Source organism: Ricinus communis, chromosome 2 (assembly GCF_019578655.1).
Source record: "Ricinus communis isolate WT05 ecotype wild-type chromosome 2, ASM1957865v1, whole genome shotgun sequence".
Classification (NCBI taxonomy): Eukaryota; Viridiplantae; Streptophyta; class Magnoliopsida; order Malpighiales; family Euphorbiaceae; genus Ricinus; species Ricinus communis.
This window is the reverse complement of record NC_063257.1, coordinates 22606496-22621072: the sequence shown is the minus strand read 5'-3', so window position 1 is coordinate 22621072 and position 14577 is coordinate 22606496. Positions and strand designations below refer to the sequence as shown.

Below are 14577 nucleotides of genomic sequence, written 5' to 3'. Positions count from 1 at the left end.
TCCACCAACCGATCCCTCATGACAATGCTTGACAATTTGAATGACCTCCTCCCCATATACACATCTCCTGATAATTTGATCTGCACAAATCCTAAATAAGAAGGGGTCATCCCAAATGTAGTACTTCAAGTCAGCAAAGATTTTCTTCTTTTGCTGGCCCGTCATACCCTTTGGGAGTACCCTTGCAGCCAAATAATTAGCATAATCAGAAAACCAAGGAATAGCATTTGTCACCTGCATTGAGCATAAGTGCTCATCCACAAAGAAGTCATCAATCTCTTGCTCATTAAGCTCCTCCAAGTGCGGGTTCTCCGATCGAGAAAGATGGTCTGCTGCAAGATTTTCAACTCCTCGTTTGTCCTTAATTTTCAAGTCAAATTCCTGCAATAAAAGAACCCAACGAATCAATCTAGGCTTAGAATCATGCTTTGAAAATAAATACCTTAAAGTAGAATGATCCGTGTAAATGATTATCTTTGACAACACAAGGTAGGAACAAAATTTATCAAAATCGAACACGACAGCCATGAGCTCCTTCTCTGTGGTGGTTTAGTGTTCTTGGGCATCTGTAAGCATCTTGCTAGCATAGTAAATAGGTTGGAACTTCTTCTCCCTGCGTTGGCCTAAAACAGCTCCAACTGCAAAATCACTAGCATTGCACATAAGCTCAAAGGGCAGCTCTCAATCAGGAGAAACCATGATGGGAGCTGTGGTTAGTTTTTCCTTTAATAACTCAAAAGCTTCTAAACAATCATCATAAAAAACAAAAGGTACATCTTTTACTAGCAATTGAGTTAAAGGCCTAGCAATCTTAGAAAGTTCTTTAATGAACCTTCTATAAAACCCTGCATGCCCTAAGAAACTTCTAACAGCCCTAACCGAAGTAGGGGGAGGTAGCTTACTTATAACTTCCACTGTAGCTCTATCTACTTCCATCCCTGCATGTGATACTTTATGTCCTGGACCATAAAATGACATTTTTTCCAATTCAACACAAGGTTAGCTTCAACACACCTAGCTAACATCCTTTCCAAATTATGCAAACAATAGGAAAAAGAGTTACCGAATACAGAGAAGTCATCCATGAAGACCTCCATCGACTCCTCTATCATGTCATGGAAAATGGCCATTATACACCACTGAAACGTCACAAGCGCATTACACAAGCCAAATGACATCCTCCTATAGGCAAAAGTGCCATAAGGACAAGTGAATGTCGTCTTCTCTTGGTCTTCTAGTGCTTTGGGAATCTGAAAGTAACCAGAAAAATCGTCAAGGAAACAATAATACATATGGCCTGAAAGCCTCTCAAGCATTTGATCAATAAAAGGAAGGGGGAAGTGGTCCTTTTGGGTTGCGTCATTCAAGTATTGGTAGTCTATGCAAACCCGAAAGCCCGTTACAGTTCGTGTAGGAATCAGCTCCTCCTTTTCATTTTTCACCACCGTCATGGCCCTTTTCTTGGGAACCACCTGCACAGGGCTCACCCAAGCACTGTCAGAAATAGGGTAAATTAAACCTGCATCAAGAAGTTTAATTACCTCCTTTTTAACCACCTCCTTCATATGAGGGTTCAACCGCCTTTGTGTCTGCACCACCGGTTTGAACTTATCCTCTAGTCTTATGAAGGCAGTAACTCGGGTTTATTCCTGGTATGTCAGCCCTCTTATACGCAAATGCCTTTGCCTACCTTCTCAAAATACATAGCACCATCTCCCTCTCCTCAGGTGTGAGATGAGCAGAAATAATGACCGGTAAGCGCTTTGCTTCATCTAAGTAGGCATACATTAAGTGCGTTGGCAACTCTTTCAACTCAAGAACGGGCAACTCCTCCAAAGAAGGTTTCAGCTTCTTTACTCCTGACCTGTCAAGATAAACAAAACCATCAGTCTTTTCATCATTAACATCAGCAGCTAATAAGTGCTCTAGTTGCTCCAATACTTGTTCATTGGACAAATTATCCTCATTTTCTTGCATTACCACTTGCAAAGGATCATCAATCATCATTTCCTACAATTGAGATTCCACAATATCATCAATAGAATCAATCGAACACACAGTACCATCATGCTCATATGGGTATCTCAAAGATTTAGTCAAATTAAACGTAATGCTCTCATCATCTACCCTAAGTTCCAACTTTCCGCTACTAACATCTATCAAAGCTTTAGATGTAGCTAAAAATGGTATACCTAGGATCAATGGAACATCACTCTCACTATTCATATCCATGACAATAAAATCCACAGGAAATATAAATTTATCAACTTTAACTAGCACATCCTCTATAATCCCTTTCGGGTACTTAACAGTTATGTCTGCTAGTTGTATACTCATCCTAGTAGGAGTTAGCTTAGAAATGCTTAGTCCTAACTCCTCAAACAATGAACTAGGCATCAAATTAATGCTAGCTCCCAAATCAGTTAATGCTAGCAATTTTAATTTATCCCTAATCAAACAAGGTATAGTAAAACTCCCTGGGTCACGTCGTTTGACTGGAATCTTGCTCTGAAACACTGCTGAGCATTCTGCATTCAAGGTCACCAATCCCAAATCCTCTAACTTTCTCTTGTTGCTTAGAATCTCCTTTAAAAACTTTGCATACTTTGGCATCTACGAAATAGCTTCAACAAAAGGCAAGTTAATCCGCAATTGTTTAAAAAGATCTAAAAATTTACCGAATTGCTGATCAACTTTATTCTACTTGAGTCTTGCAGGATATGGAATGGGAGGTTGGTATGGCCTCAAGGGGATCTTCTTCGAATCCTCCTTCTCTTCAACTGCTTCCTTTCCTTTCTCCTCAGGCTTGTCTTCCTTTTTTGACTCATCCACCTACACATCAGAATCATCATTAGTGAAAGGCTTAGATGGACTAGGAAGTTCCTTACCTAATCTCAAAGTAATTGCTTTGGCATGCTCCCTTGGATTAGACTCTATGTTACTTGGAAGCGTGCCCGGCTGCCTCTCAGCCATCATCCTAGACAACTGCCCAATTTGAGTTTCCAAGTTCTGAATTGAAGCTTGTTGATTCCGAATGGCAATGTCTGTTTGTTGAAATCTGTTATCTGAAGTTGCAATGAACCTCGTCTCAACTCTTCCAAGCTAGGGTTCTTCTCTTGACTACCTCCTAGTTGATGGGGAACAGAATGCATAGGTTACTGCTGATGCAACCTCTGATATCCTGGTGGACCTTAGTTATTGGAATTCCTCCATCCAAAATTAGGATGATTCCTCCACCCTGGGTTGTATGTACTGCTGTAGGGATCATTTTGCTGCCTACCTACATAATCAACATGCTCATAGAAACATTAGTAGGCACACAAGATGCAAACATACCTCCCGCATTACAATTGGCACTGTAATGCGGTCCACTGCAGAATTCACATCCGGGCTGAGCTGCTTGGACCGGCATCTGAAGTTATTCTATCTTTTTAGAAAGTAGCTCTACTTGTGCCGCCAAGGATGCTGTAGGATCTGCCTCAGCCCGATATACAATAGGCTTTGGACCTCTAGCCCATGGAGTTTGCCACTGATAAGTGTTGGTGGCCATCTCTTCTATCAAATCCTGGGCTTGCTCATGTATTTTGCTATTGATAGCGCTCCCTGCAACTGCATCTACCATTTGTCTAGTGGCTGTATTCATGCCATTATAGAATTTCTGCACTTGCATCTAGAGAGGAAGACCATGGTGTGGGAAACACCTTAATAAGTCCTTGAAGCGCTCCCAGGCTTCGTACATCGATTCTCCTTCACCCTGCACAAAAGAAGATATGTTATTTCGCATTTGAGCAATCTTAGCAGGAGGAAAATACTTATTCAAAAATTTTTCAGCCAAAGAAGTCTAGGTAGTGATCGTTTTCGGTGGCAAGGACTGCAGCCATCTTTTCACTCTATCCCTCAAGGAAAAAGGAAACAGCCTCAACCGTATGGCATCATCGGTTGTTCTATTAATGTTAAAGGTATCACATATCTCCAAGAAGTTGGCGATATGCTCGTTCGGATCTTCACTCGCCAATCCTCCAAATTGCACCGTATTCTGGATCAACTAGATTACATTCGGCTTTATTTCAAAATTATTGGCTGCTATGGGAGGCCTCACTACCCAGTTTGCGTCTCTGCTAGAGAGGGCCTAGGAAACTCGTACATGGTCCTTTCACCATCACCTCCATTTGCATTGTGGTTCTCCATCTCACTAGTTTCACGAATAGGAATCTCTGCTTCAATCTCCTCCTCTACTGCCTGCATACACCTTCTTAGCAATCTAAGAGAGAGCTTTGTAAGATTAGGATTAGAGCTCTTGGTCATAAACTATCTGATCACAACAAAGAACAACAACATCAACAAACAAGATAAGAACAAAAACTATATACAGAAAACAAATTATAAACAAAAAGAGAAATGACTAGACTAACAAATATCAAAATTTCCATTTAGTTCACAGAAAACTATTCCCCGGCAACGGCACCAAAAACTTGATGGTTGCTAAGTCAAGCAAGACTACAACCTAAGGCAATGTACTTATCGGTGGAGTATAGCTAACGGCGAGTACCAAGTGTCGTATTCCCCAAAGAACATGTGAACCTAAACCTACTCAATCTTCTCTGTTATCTAATCTAAAAAATGACATTGATGAATAATTCCTAAATTAACTAATAGCTACTCTAATTGTTGTCTAACTACGGTTACTAGGGAAGGATTAATTCAAGTAAAGGAATAACCCCTTGGGAATTCTTGTCTCGAGGGAATAGAAACTAAAGGTGGAATTGATTGATTAAATTCAATTTCCGTAGGGAAATCTCTACGCAATTAACCCCTTTCTCAAGGACACTAACATCTTAACTTAGATTAATTAGGTTGAAATCTCTTTCTAACTCTAATTATCCAAATTAGCATTATGTACCATTTAACACTATTGAGAGTTGTTAATTCTCAATCCGGTAGAACGAACACCCTATCTCTAGGTGAATTCAATTCTAGGTTGCAAAGAACAATCCAAACTTAAATGTCTTTCTCAAGATCATTCAAATTTCAAAAATCATTCAACAAGATATGAAGAAGAAATTAATAAACACTTCCATTGCAAACCAATATTGATAATCAATACATTAAATTCAAAAGTTAAGTACAAAAATCCCTAGATAAAGAACCCCAATGGGTTAACAAGTTTAGCTAATCATGTTCATCATCACAACCCACAAGAATTCAATTACAAATATGAGTAAAGGTAAAGAAACCCGAATACACCCTTGGATAAGAGTAAACAACTCCAATTCCTCTTGCCCAATCTTGGATCAATTCTTGTTCCGCTTACTCGGATTGAAACCAATCGACGATCCTCGCCAATCTTTGATCTTTGAAGAGAATCCAATTGAAACCTTGGTCCAAGTCTCCTTTTTCCTTAGTTCTAACTCAGAAAATCCTTAGAGAGAGAAAAAGATGAGTTTGGGACGTTCTAACCCTAGTTGCCTCCCTTTTTCTCTTTTCTTTCTTTTTAAATTAATTTATCCTGCTGTCGTGAACATGGCTGTGTTGATGCCCGTGTTGGGAACACATCCTGGTATTGGTGGGCGTATTGGGAACACAGCCCCTTGCTGGTAGCCGTATTACCCTCTGTGGTCATGCTCTTTAACGCTTCTTTTGTCAAATGCATCCAACACAGCCCGTTTTGGTCCTAGTGTTGGGAACACGGCTAGTGTTAAAACCAACACGGTCGTGTTCAGCTTCCTCATGTGCAAACTTAGCTTGTTTCGGCAGCTTTGATGTCAAATTATGCTCCAATTCTTCCCTTTATCATTCTTTGACTTCTTTTCGACCTAATGCACATAAACAGACGCATAGGGTGAGTGCTGGGACCAAATCACATCCAAATGTACATAAAATCAATTAAAAACCCCATTTAGATGTGTGTATTTTACGCACATCACAAATATTGTGATAGATGCTTTAAGAAAGAAGTCAACAGGTAGCCTTGCTCACATCAGCATGGAGAAACGACCATTGACTAAAGAGTTGCATGAATTGTATGATCAAGAGTTACATTTGGAGGTATTAAATCATGAGTGATGTTAGCGCATTTCAAGGTTCAGTCCGTACTTGTTGACAGAATCATGCCAGCTTAGAGTAAGGACCCGCAATCAAGGAAAATCTAGAAAGAAGTGTAGCAAGGTCAAGCTAATGATTTTATTATAGTTGATGATGGTACTTTTAAGATAGCCACTCGGTTGTGTGTTCCCGATATAGATAATCTCAAGAAGAAGATTTTAGAAGAGGCTCACTACACAACCTATAATATTAAGTGATGTTCTACCAAGATATACCATGATTTAAAATGCATTACTGGTGGAACAGAATGAGAAAAGATGTGGCAGAGTATGTCTCTAAGTGTTTGACGTGTCAGCAAGTTAAGCTTGAGCACCGAAAACTATCAAGGTTATTGCAGCCACTTCCTATTTCAGAGTGGAAATAGGAAAGGATTACTAGAGATTTTATGTCGGATTTGCCTAAGACTTCGAGAGGATATATGACTCTATTTGAGTGATTGTGGACTGGTTGACTAAGTTAGCGCACTTTCTTCTCATGAAGACTACTTATTCTATGGCTAAGTATGCAAAGGTATATCTAGAAAGGATTGTAAGTCTTCACAAAGTTCCTATTTCTATAGTGTTTAACAGAGGACCGCAATTTACTTCAAGATTTTGGAGAAAGCTACAAGAGAAGCTTGGTACTAGATTAGACTTCAACATAGCTTTCCACCCCTAGACTGATGGTCAGTCGAAAAGCACAATTCAAACTTTAGAAGGTATGCTTCGGATGTGTGTTATAGATTTTGGTGGTCAGTGAGATTGGTACCTGCCACTGATTGAATTTGCTTATAATAATAGTTATCATGTGACCATCGAGATAGCTCCTTATAAGGTGTTTTATGGCATAAAGTATAGATCCCATGTGTGTTGGGAAGAAGTTGGTGAAGATAAGCTAGTAGGACTGGAGTTAGTTCAGATTACTTCGGAAAAGATTCCTATCATCCGCGAGAGACTGAAGATAACGTTTAATAGGGAGAAGAGTTATACGGATCCGAAGCGGAAGTTTGTGGAGTTCAGTATTGACGAGTATGTATTCTTAAAGGTATCTTCCATGCAAGATGTTATGTAGTTCAGTAAAAAGGGCAAGTTAACCCCACGTAATGTGGGACCCTTTGAGATTATTAATAGAATTGGAGAGGTAGCATATAAGTTGGATTTATCCTCGAATTTCTTACATATGCATACGATATTTCATATATCTATGCTGAGAAAGTATATTTCGGATCATTCGCATGTGTTGCAACCTCAGTATATAGAAATGAGTGAAGATTCAACTTATGAGGAGCAGCCAGTCATGATTGTAGATACTCAGGTTTGCCAGCTTCACTCTAAGATTATACCAATAGTTAAGGTGCTGTTGCAGAATCATTCTATCAAGGAATGTACATAGGAGACTGAGCAAGAGATAAGAGATTCCTACCTCCATTTATTCCAGTCGTGAGATAAGCCTTGTTTCTTTCAAAAATTCGAGAAAATATTTTCTTAAGGAGGGAGAATGTAATACCCGTAATCTTTAAATTTTAATTTTATTCATTTTCAGAGGCATTTTGATAAATAAATACTTTTGGTGTTAAATTGAGCATTTAATAAAATATTTTAATAACCGATTAATATAAGTACCATTTAATTTTACATTTTGAAATAGTTTTATTAAATTGATTTTGATGAATTTTAAATTTAGTTTTGTGATTTTAAATAAATGAGCCAAATTTTATTTAAGTTAGCCTTATTTAAAATGCTTTTTTTTCTATTAGGGTTGGATTTAATTTACATTAATTAATATTTATTTATTTATTTTATATAATTATTATCATTATTATTATAAATCTAAAGCTAGTGCTCATTGGTTAGAGTAATAATTATGTATACATATTAATGATAATAAAATAAAAAAATGAAATGGAAAATGAATGAAACAATTAGAAATGGGGTACTGTAGCATTAATTATTTAAAGGAAGGGTTAATGAGTATTTTCCCTTTATTTGACAAATTAACTTTTGGCTACCTAAGAAGAGGTCCACATTTTTTCATTTTCCTTCTTCCTTTCCACAGTGCCACCACCCTTCTCCCTTTTCATTTTCACCATTTCCAGCCACTTGCACCACCACCCAACCTCCCCACTCCCTCCTCTTCCTCTTTCCTTGCCGATGCCAACCTTCTCTTTTCTTTCTCACTGGAAAATCAAAATAAAGTGTAGGAGAATATGTTTTTCTGCGCTACCGGTGCTAGACCAGCCACCTTCCAGCGTTTTTTGGCCAAACCGACCTCAGAATCGGCTTCCCCATCCTCCAAACTTTACGACAACCCTTCCTCGCTGTCGATCTGCTGTCGTCTAGCTTATTTAAGCCTCATCGGTGCCAAAGCTTTCTAGCCTCGATCTGGCGGCTTCCGATGAGTTTCAGGCAAAAATATTTACATATTTAGATTCCACCCGTCCTAAGCTTCGTGTAGACATCTTCGAAATCGAATTCTGACATAATTGACTATACCGGCTTTCATGCTTTCATACCCTGACGTTTTCTAAATGCATAGAATTTTAGATTTTTAACTCAGTAAAAGTTATTTGGACCTGATAAATTATTTAAAAATCTTAAAAAATATTAACTCTATTAATTATTAATTATAAATAATTAATTAATTATAATTTAATTAAAAATTATTTTAAATTAATTAATGTGATTAATTATTATTTGGTTTCTTGCATGCTACTTCGTCTTTCTTTCAATTTAAAAATAAAACATTTCACTGGATCGAGGGCGTGATCACTCCATGACCTGGATAAACCGTGAAAATTCTGTCACGGGCGTGGCCATTATCATGATTGTGACAGAGGTAACACAAAGCCTCTAAGTCACAATCATGATGACGGTCACACCCATGATGCATCATTTCAAAAAAATTGAATAGAGTTGACTTTCATATGAATTGCATATGTGCAATGGTATCATGGTCTTTTCACACTCAATTAGGGCACCCTCATATGTTACTCTTATTTTTTACAACTCTTTCTTATTGTAGTCACCTCCCTCCCCTCTTATTCTTCTTCTTCTTCTTCTTCTCCTTTCTCTTTTCTTTTTTTAACATTAAAAAGAAAATTTTCTCCTAAATCTTAAATTTTCAGTTTTTTCAAACACCATTCACCTAATTCTTTCTCTTCTATACTTTATTCTCTTTATTACCTATTGTTCCTATTCAAGCTTTTTACTCAATTTTGTCTTCAAATTCATGGCCCCTAAGGTAAAATCATTTTCAAAAGGAGATGAGCGATATACATCTCCAAATTATAGCTCAATGATTGTGTATAGGGATTTTGATGATAAATGCTTGTAAAATTTGAAAATTTATGAGAAAGTGCATGAATATTGTGCTAGAATTGGTTGAGTAAGTTTATCACCCTTAAATGCTATAACTATAGAGAAATGAAATTAGAATCCTAAACTACGTTCAAATATAAATCTAAAAAGAGAGATAAACTTTTGTGTTGGTTGCTAAGGTTTACTATAAAATTAATTATAATATCATGCAAAGGGTATTTGAGTCACCTAAGGGTGGCTTAACTAGTACATCAAATGAATTTAGAGGGAGCAAATTTTGGGATAGCATCACTAATTCTGCTGTGGCTTTTAATTCTCATAATGCTCCTAATGCCTACGTTATTGGCCCTTGTTTGGTGCTCATTTACAAGTACTTGTGTCATGCTATAATATAAGGAAAACCTCAATGATTCTATTAATAATTGAAAATCAAATAATGATCAAGCATTAATCCCTAATGTTAATAAAAATCTAACTAATCATGTTGTACTTAATAGCACTCATAATCCCAAAATCAAAAAGAAACATAAGGTGATAAGAATAGAAGGACGAGCTATCAATGATCTCTCAATTTGGATTCCAATCTTCAATCTTGTCTTTTTCTTTCACTTCCCTTGTCCTTTCTTGAAGTTGTGTGTTTTATTCTACTAAAAAATGTTACAAAAGTTGCCTTTTTATTATATATATATATATTCCTCTCTTAAGTAGGCTACAATAAGTCAAAAATGATCATAGCTGTCAATCACACGCGTCATAGTCGTGACACAAGTCATGGTTGTGACAATAGGTTCCAAAAGCGTAATCATTCACAAACTGCAGGGTTATTACGGGCATGAAACAAATTGATACCTTTCTTCCAAAAGTGTCCCCAACCTTCATATCTTCCTCCAAATTAGTATAATACTTAATCTTTTAGCAATTAGCTACTTGAAATTAATAAAAACACCCAAATACCACATCGTAATTAGCTAAATTACCCACAATTTATCAATAAATTTATCCAAATAAATCCAAATTCCTTATGATTAAATAAGGCTTATCAAATTCCCCTACACTTGGGTTGTTCCTTGTTCTCAAGTAACTAAAATACAAACTAACAAATTCAAACACAACTATGCTTAGCTCACCATGTAAAATCAAAAGAGTCTTAGTAATGCATCCTTTAAGTTATGAAGGGTTGTATCAAAAGGCAAATAAACTCGAGAGAAATTATTTCTTAATTGCAAGAATGAGATTGAATCCTCAAGAAGAAAAAAAATTGAGCTTATGGACACTTGTCAAGCACTAAAAAAGAAGCACCTCAAATGGATTATCTATGAAAGAAGTGACAATTGTACAAGTAATGCCCTTAGATAAGGACCAAATCCCTCTATTTTGTACACTCCATAAGTATTTTTGGGTCAAAGTGAACCGATTCAATTGCTAAACCTGCAACAATATACCCTAAGCCTAACATAAGCCTGGCTTTTTAGAACCAATATCCATCTTATGTTTAAACAAGAAATAAAAAGTAGATATCTTCTTCTTTTTGGCAACGCACCAAATGAAAAATAACTCTTGCATAGATATCTTACTACTTTCCTATTTAGTAAACATAACATGACATAAGAATTTTGAATGAACACTAAACAAGGGTATGTAACATAGGCACTAGGAGCATTATAAGAATTAAAAGCCATAGTGGAATTACTGATGCTATCCCAAAACTTACCCCTCTAAGTTCATTTGATATACTAGTTAAACTGCCCTTAGGCAACCCAAATATCCTTTGTATTAGAATCAATTTTACACTCAACTTCTAACAACCTAAACAGAAGTTTATTCATCTTTTCAGATTCATATCTCAATGTAGTGTAAAATTCTAAGTTCAACTCTCTAAAGCTAGGATAATTAAGGATGATAAACTTACAGTGATTGCTGCTTGCCATCGTGTTAGAGGTTGTCTCGTTTGTATTAGGCTCGATTCAAAAATGAGGCATCTAGGAGGAGGTCTCAAATGATCACGACAGTTGAGGTGGTTGCGAATTATCAGAGAAGACTAGAGTCACCATCCGAGTAATATAACCAGGATAAATAAAGAGCGGCAAAGGATGGCAGTTTGGATTCCTTGCAGGGAGTTTAACTTTTTCCCTTCCCGAATCAAAGATTTGGGTTTAGAAAGTTAGGTATGTACTGGAAAAGGATTAGGTACCCCAACACACTCGAACATAAAGGCTGGCCTCCATTAGACTCTAAATCTTTTGGTTTTCCTAATCATACTAACCTAGCTTGATTGCTACCTATTTTATTACAAGGATGTTTTATTATCTTTATTAGACATGTATAGGTGAAAGAAAGAAGATACTATTGATGTAGATGATTCTATGCATATTTATTGACTGTTTATCAATCGTTTATTCGTGTATTTGAGTCATATTTATTCCTGTTTGATCGCACTTTGGTATGTTTCTGAGTTTTTCAGGTTTTCAGACTTTCTAATGGGAAATTGTTTGATTTTCGGGCAGAAACCAATCTATGTGGATGATTTACGCATATTAGATGTTTGTCGGATTTGATTCCTTATTGGCACGTAATTCGAGGCTTTTGCACGGGCAGTTGCACGGGCCGTGCACATTGGCACGGGCAGTGCATATTTGCACGGGTCGTGGCACAGGCTAGGGCACTTCTGCCTATAAGTAGGCGCACGCAAAATGAGACAGGGTTCCGCTTCTGATTTCTAGACTTCTCTACGCGCGTGACCCCTCACTTCTACACCTCTGTTCTTGACATTTTGGGAGACCAACGTCATTTCAAAGGATTTGGGAGATTCAAGCAAAGATTGAAGGTTCTAGACAATTGATCGAGACATCTGAGATCCGTACTTGAGGCTGGTTTCAGAGTTGGTGCTTGCGACATTTCCACTCTGATTCGAGAGAAGAGGGGTTACATGTTCCATTTCCTTTTCTGTTGTTTATTTCCTCTTGTATTTGTTTCTTTCATTATGAGTAGCTAGGGCTGCCGAACCCATTGGGGTTCAGCTTTATTGATGGATTGTGCTTAGTTATTAGATTTTTATTTGCCATTCTTGTAATCTTATTGTTGTTTAGTAATAAAGTTTGATTCAGTTAATTTGAGACGTTGAATTAATTATCTTTTAGGTTGTTTCTTGACATTGAGAAATGCTTGTTACAACTGGAATTTGAATAGTAAGAACTGATAGTTAACACTTAGAGATAAGGTTAATTTATTCGCCGGATTAAGAATTAACAAATTTTAATAGTTCTAAATCACGCTTAATGCTTATCTGTAATAATCTGATAGGAAGAGATTGCATTAGGTTAGTGCAGGTTTAGGAACTCGGTGAGCGAGAGAGAGGATTTAGGCACGGGTAAGCAAGATTGGTAATTTATAAAATTAACCTTAGAATTCCATCACTTAGGTCCCCTTTGGGTTTGTTTCTCTTGTTGCGGTTGTCTTTCGATTGTTAGTTGCTGTTCATTCATTTATTTGCATGCATAGTCATTAGTTAATTAATTTAGACTTCTCACACCTTATTTCAGACTAGATAACATAGCGAATAGTAGTAACTTTAAGTTCACCCGATCTCCAGGGATACGACCTTGATACTCACTAGTGCTAAGGCGCATCGATAGGTTCACTGCCTTAGGTGTAGGTTGCATCAGTAGCTCATCAAGTTTTTGGCACCGTTGCCGGGGAACTGTAACGGTGAACTATAATGAATTTTTTTTGTGTTACTTTAGACATTATTTGTTTATTTATTTTTTCTTTATTCTAAATTTTATTGTTTTTGTTGATTGGTGGTTGTTTGGTTGTCGGTCTCAGGTAGTTTATGACTAGGAGCTCTAACCCTGATCCCACAGAACCCTTATCTGACCCGGAGCGCTCTCTCGGATAATTGAGATGACATTTGCAGGCAGTTGAGGAGAAGGATGGAGTTATAGTTCAGGTTCAAAGAGCTAACGTGATGGAGAACCACAACCCCCAGGCCGATGACGATCATAGGACGATGTACGAGTTTGCTCGACCATCTTTGGATGGGACGAAAACTAGTATAGTCATACCTACTGTAGCGGCCAACAATTTTGAGATAGAAGCCAATGTTATCCAGATGATCTAGCAGAGTGTGCAATTTGGAGGATTGCCCAGCGAGGATCCTAATGCTCATATCTCCAATGTTTTGGAGATTTGTGACACATTCAAGATAAATGGAACAATCGATGATGCCATTCGGCTGAGATGTTTCCATTTTCCTTGAGGGACAGAGCAAAGAGATGGTTGCAATTTCTTCCATAGTAGACGATTACTACCTGGAAGGCGTTGGCCGAAAAGTTTTTATATAAGTATTTTCCTCCTGCTAAAACTGCTAAACTTAGAAATGACGTATCTTCTTTTGTGCAGTTTGATGATGAAAGCATGTACGATGCATGGGAGAGGTTTAAGGACCTGTTGAGATGCTGCCCACATCATGGATTGCTAGTGTGGATGCAGGTTCAGACCTTCTACAGCGGGTTGAACCTTACGACGAGGCAGATGGTGGATGCTGCAGCAGGTGGGGCGCTAAACAGTAAGACGCCCGAGCAGGCTCAAAACTTGATAGAGGAAATGACCATGAACAATTATCAGTGGCTCTAGAAGCTGACCAGGAAGGCAAGGAGTGGTCAACCAAGTGGATTCTACAGTAGCCTTGGCAGCTCAGGTGGAGCTTCTAACCAAGAAGATTAACTAAATCCAGATGCCGATTCATGCAGTGAACGTTGGCTGCGAGTTTTGTGGTGGCCCACACTACAGTGCAAAACTGTACTGCAGGAGGTATGTTTGCTTCATCTTCCTCTATTTTTCCATTTATTTCTTTTGTGTCTTTTGATGTTGAGCAGGTTGATTATATGGGGAATGCCCCAAGGCAGCAGAACGACCCTTACAGCAACACATACAACCCTGGGTGGTGCAACCATCCCAACTTCAATTGGAGGAACAATAATGCCCAGGGTCCACCTAGTTTTCAGGGACTTCATCAGCAGCCACAATAACAGCCAGCTGGGCCTGCACAAGCTCCTCCTCCACCAGAAAAGAAATCAAATCTAGAGGAGCTTATGATGAAGTTTATGACGACTACAGAGATGAGGTTCCAGCAAACTAATAGTGCACTTAGGAATCAGCAGGCCTCGATTCAGAACTTGGA

The 14577-nt window shown here is 37.9% G+C and overlaps 2 non-coding genes across 2 annotated transcripts; one reads left to right on the top strand and one right to left on the bottom strand.

The window, feature by feature from the left end:
- The first annotated feature begins 3680 nt into the window (after positions 1-3680).
- Positions 3681-3786, top strand: LOC112534713. Its single transcript, XR_003078990.2, has one exon. It is a non-coding gene; the product is annotated as a small nucleolar RNA R71 (small nucleolar RNA).
- Positions 3787-13763: 9977 nt separating this feature from the next.
- Positions 13764-13870, bottom strand: LOC112536215. The gene has a single exon (XR_003080265.1). It is a non-coding gene; the product is annotated as a small nucleolar RNA R71 (small nucleolar RNA).
- Between the last annotated feature and the right edge of the window lie 707 nt (positions 13871-14577).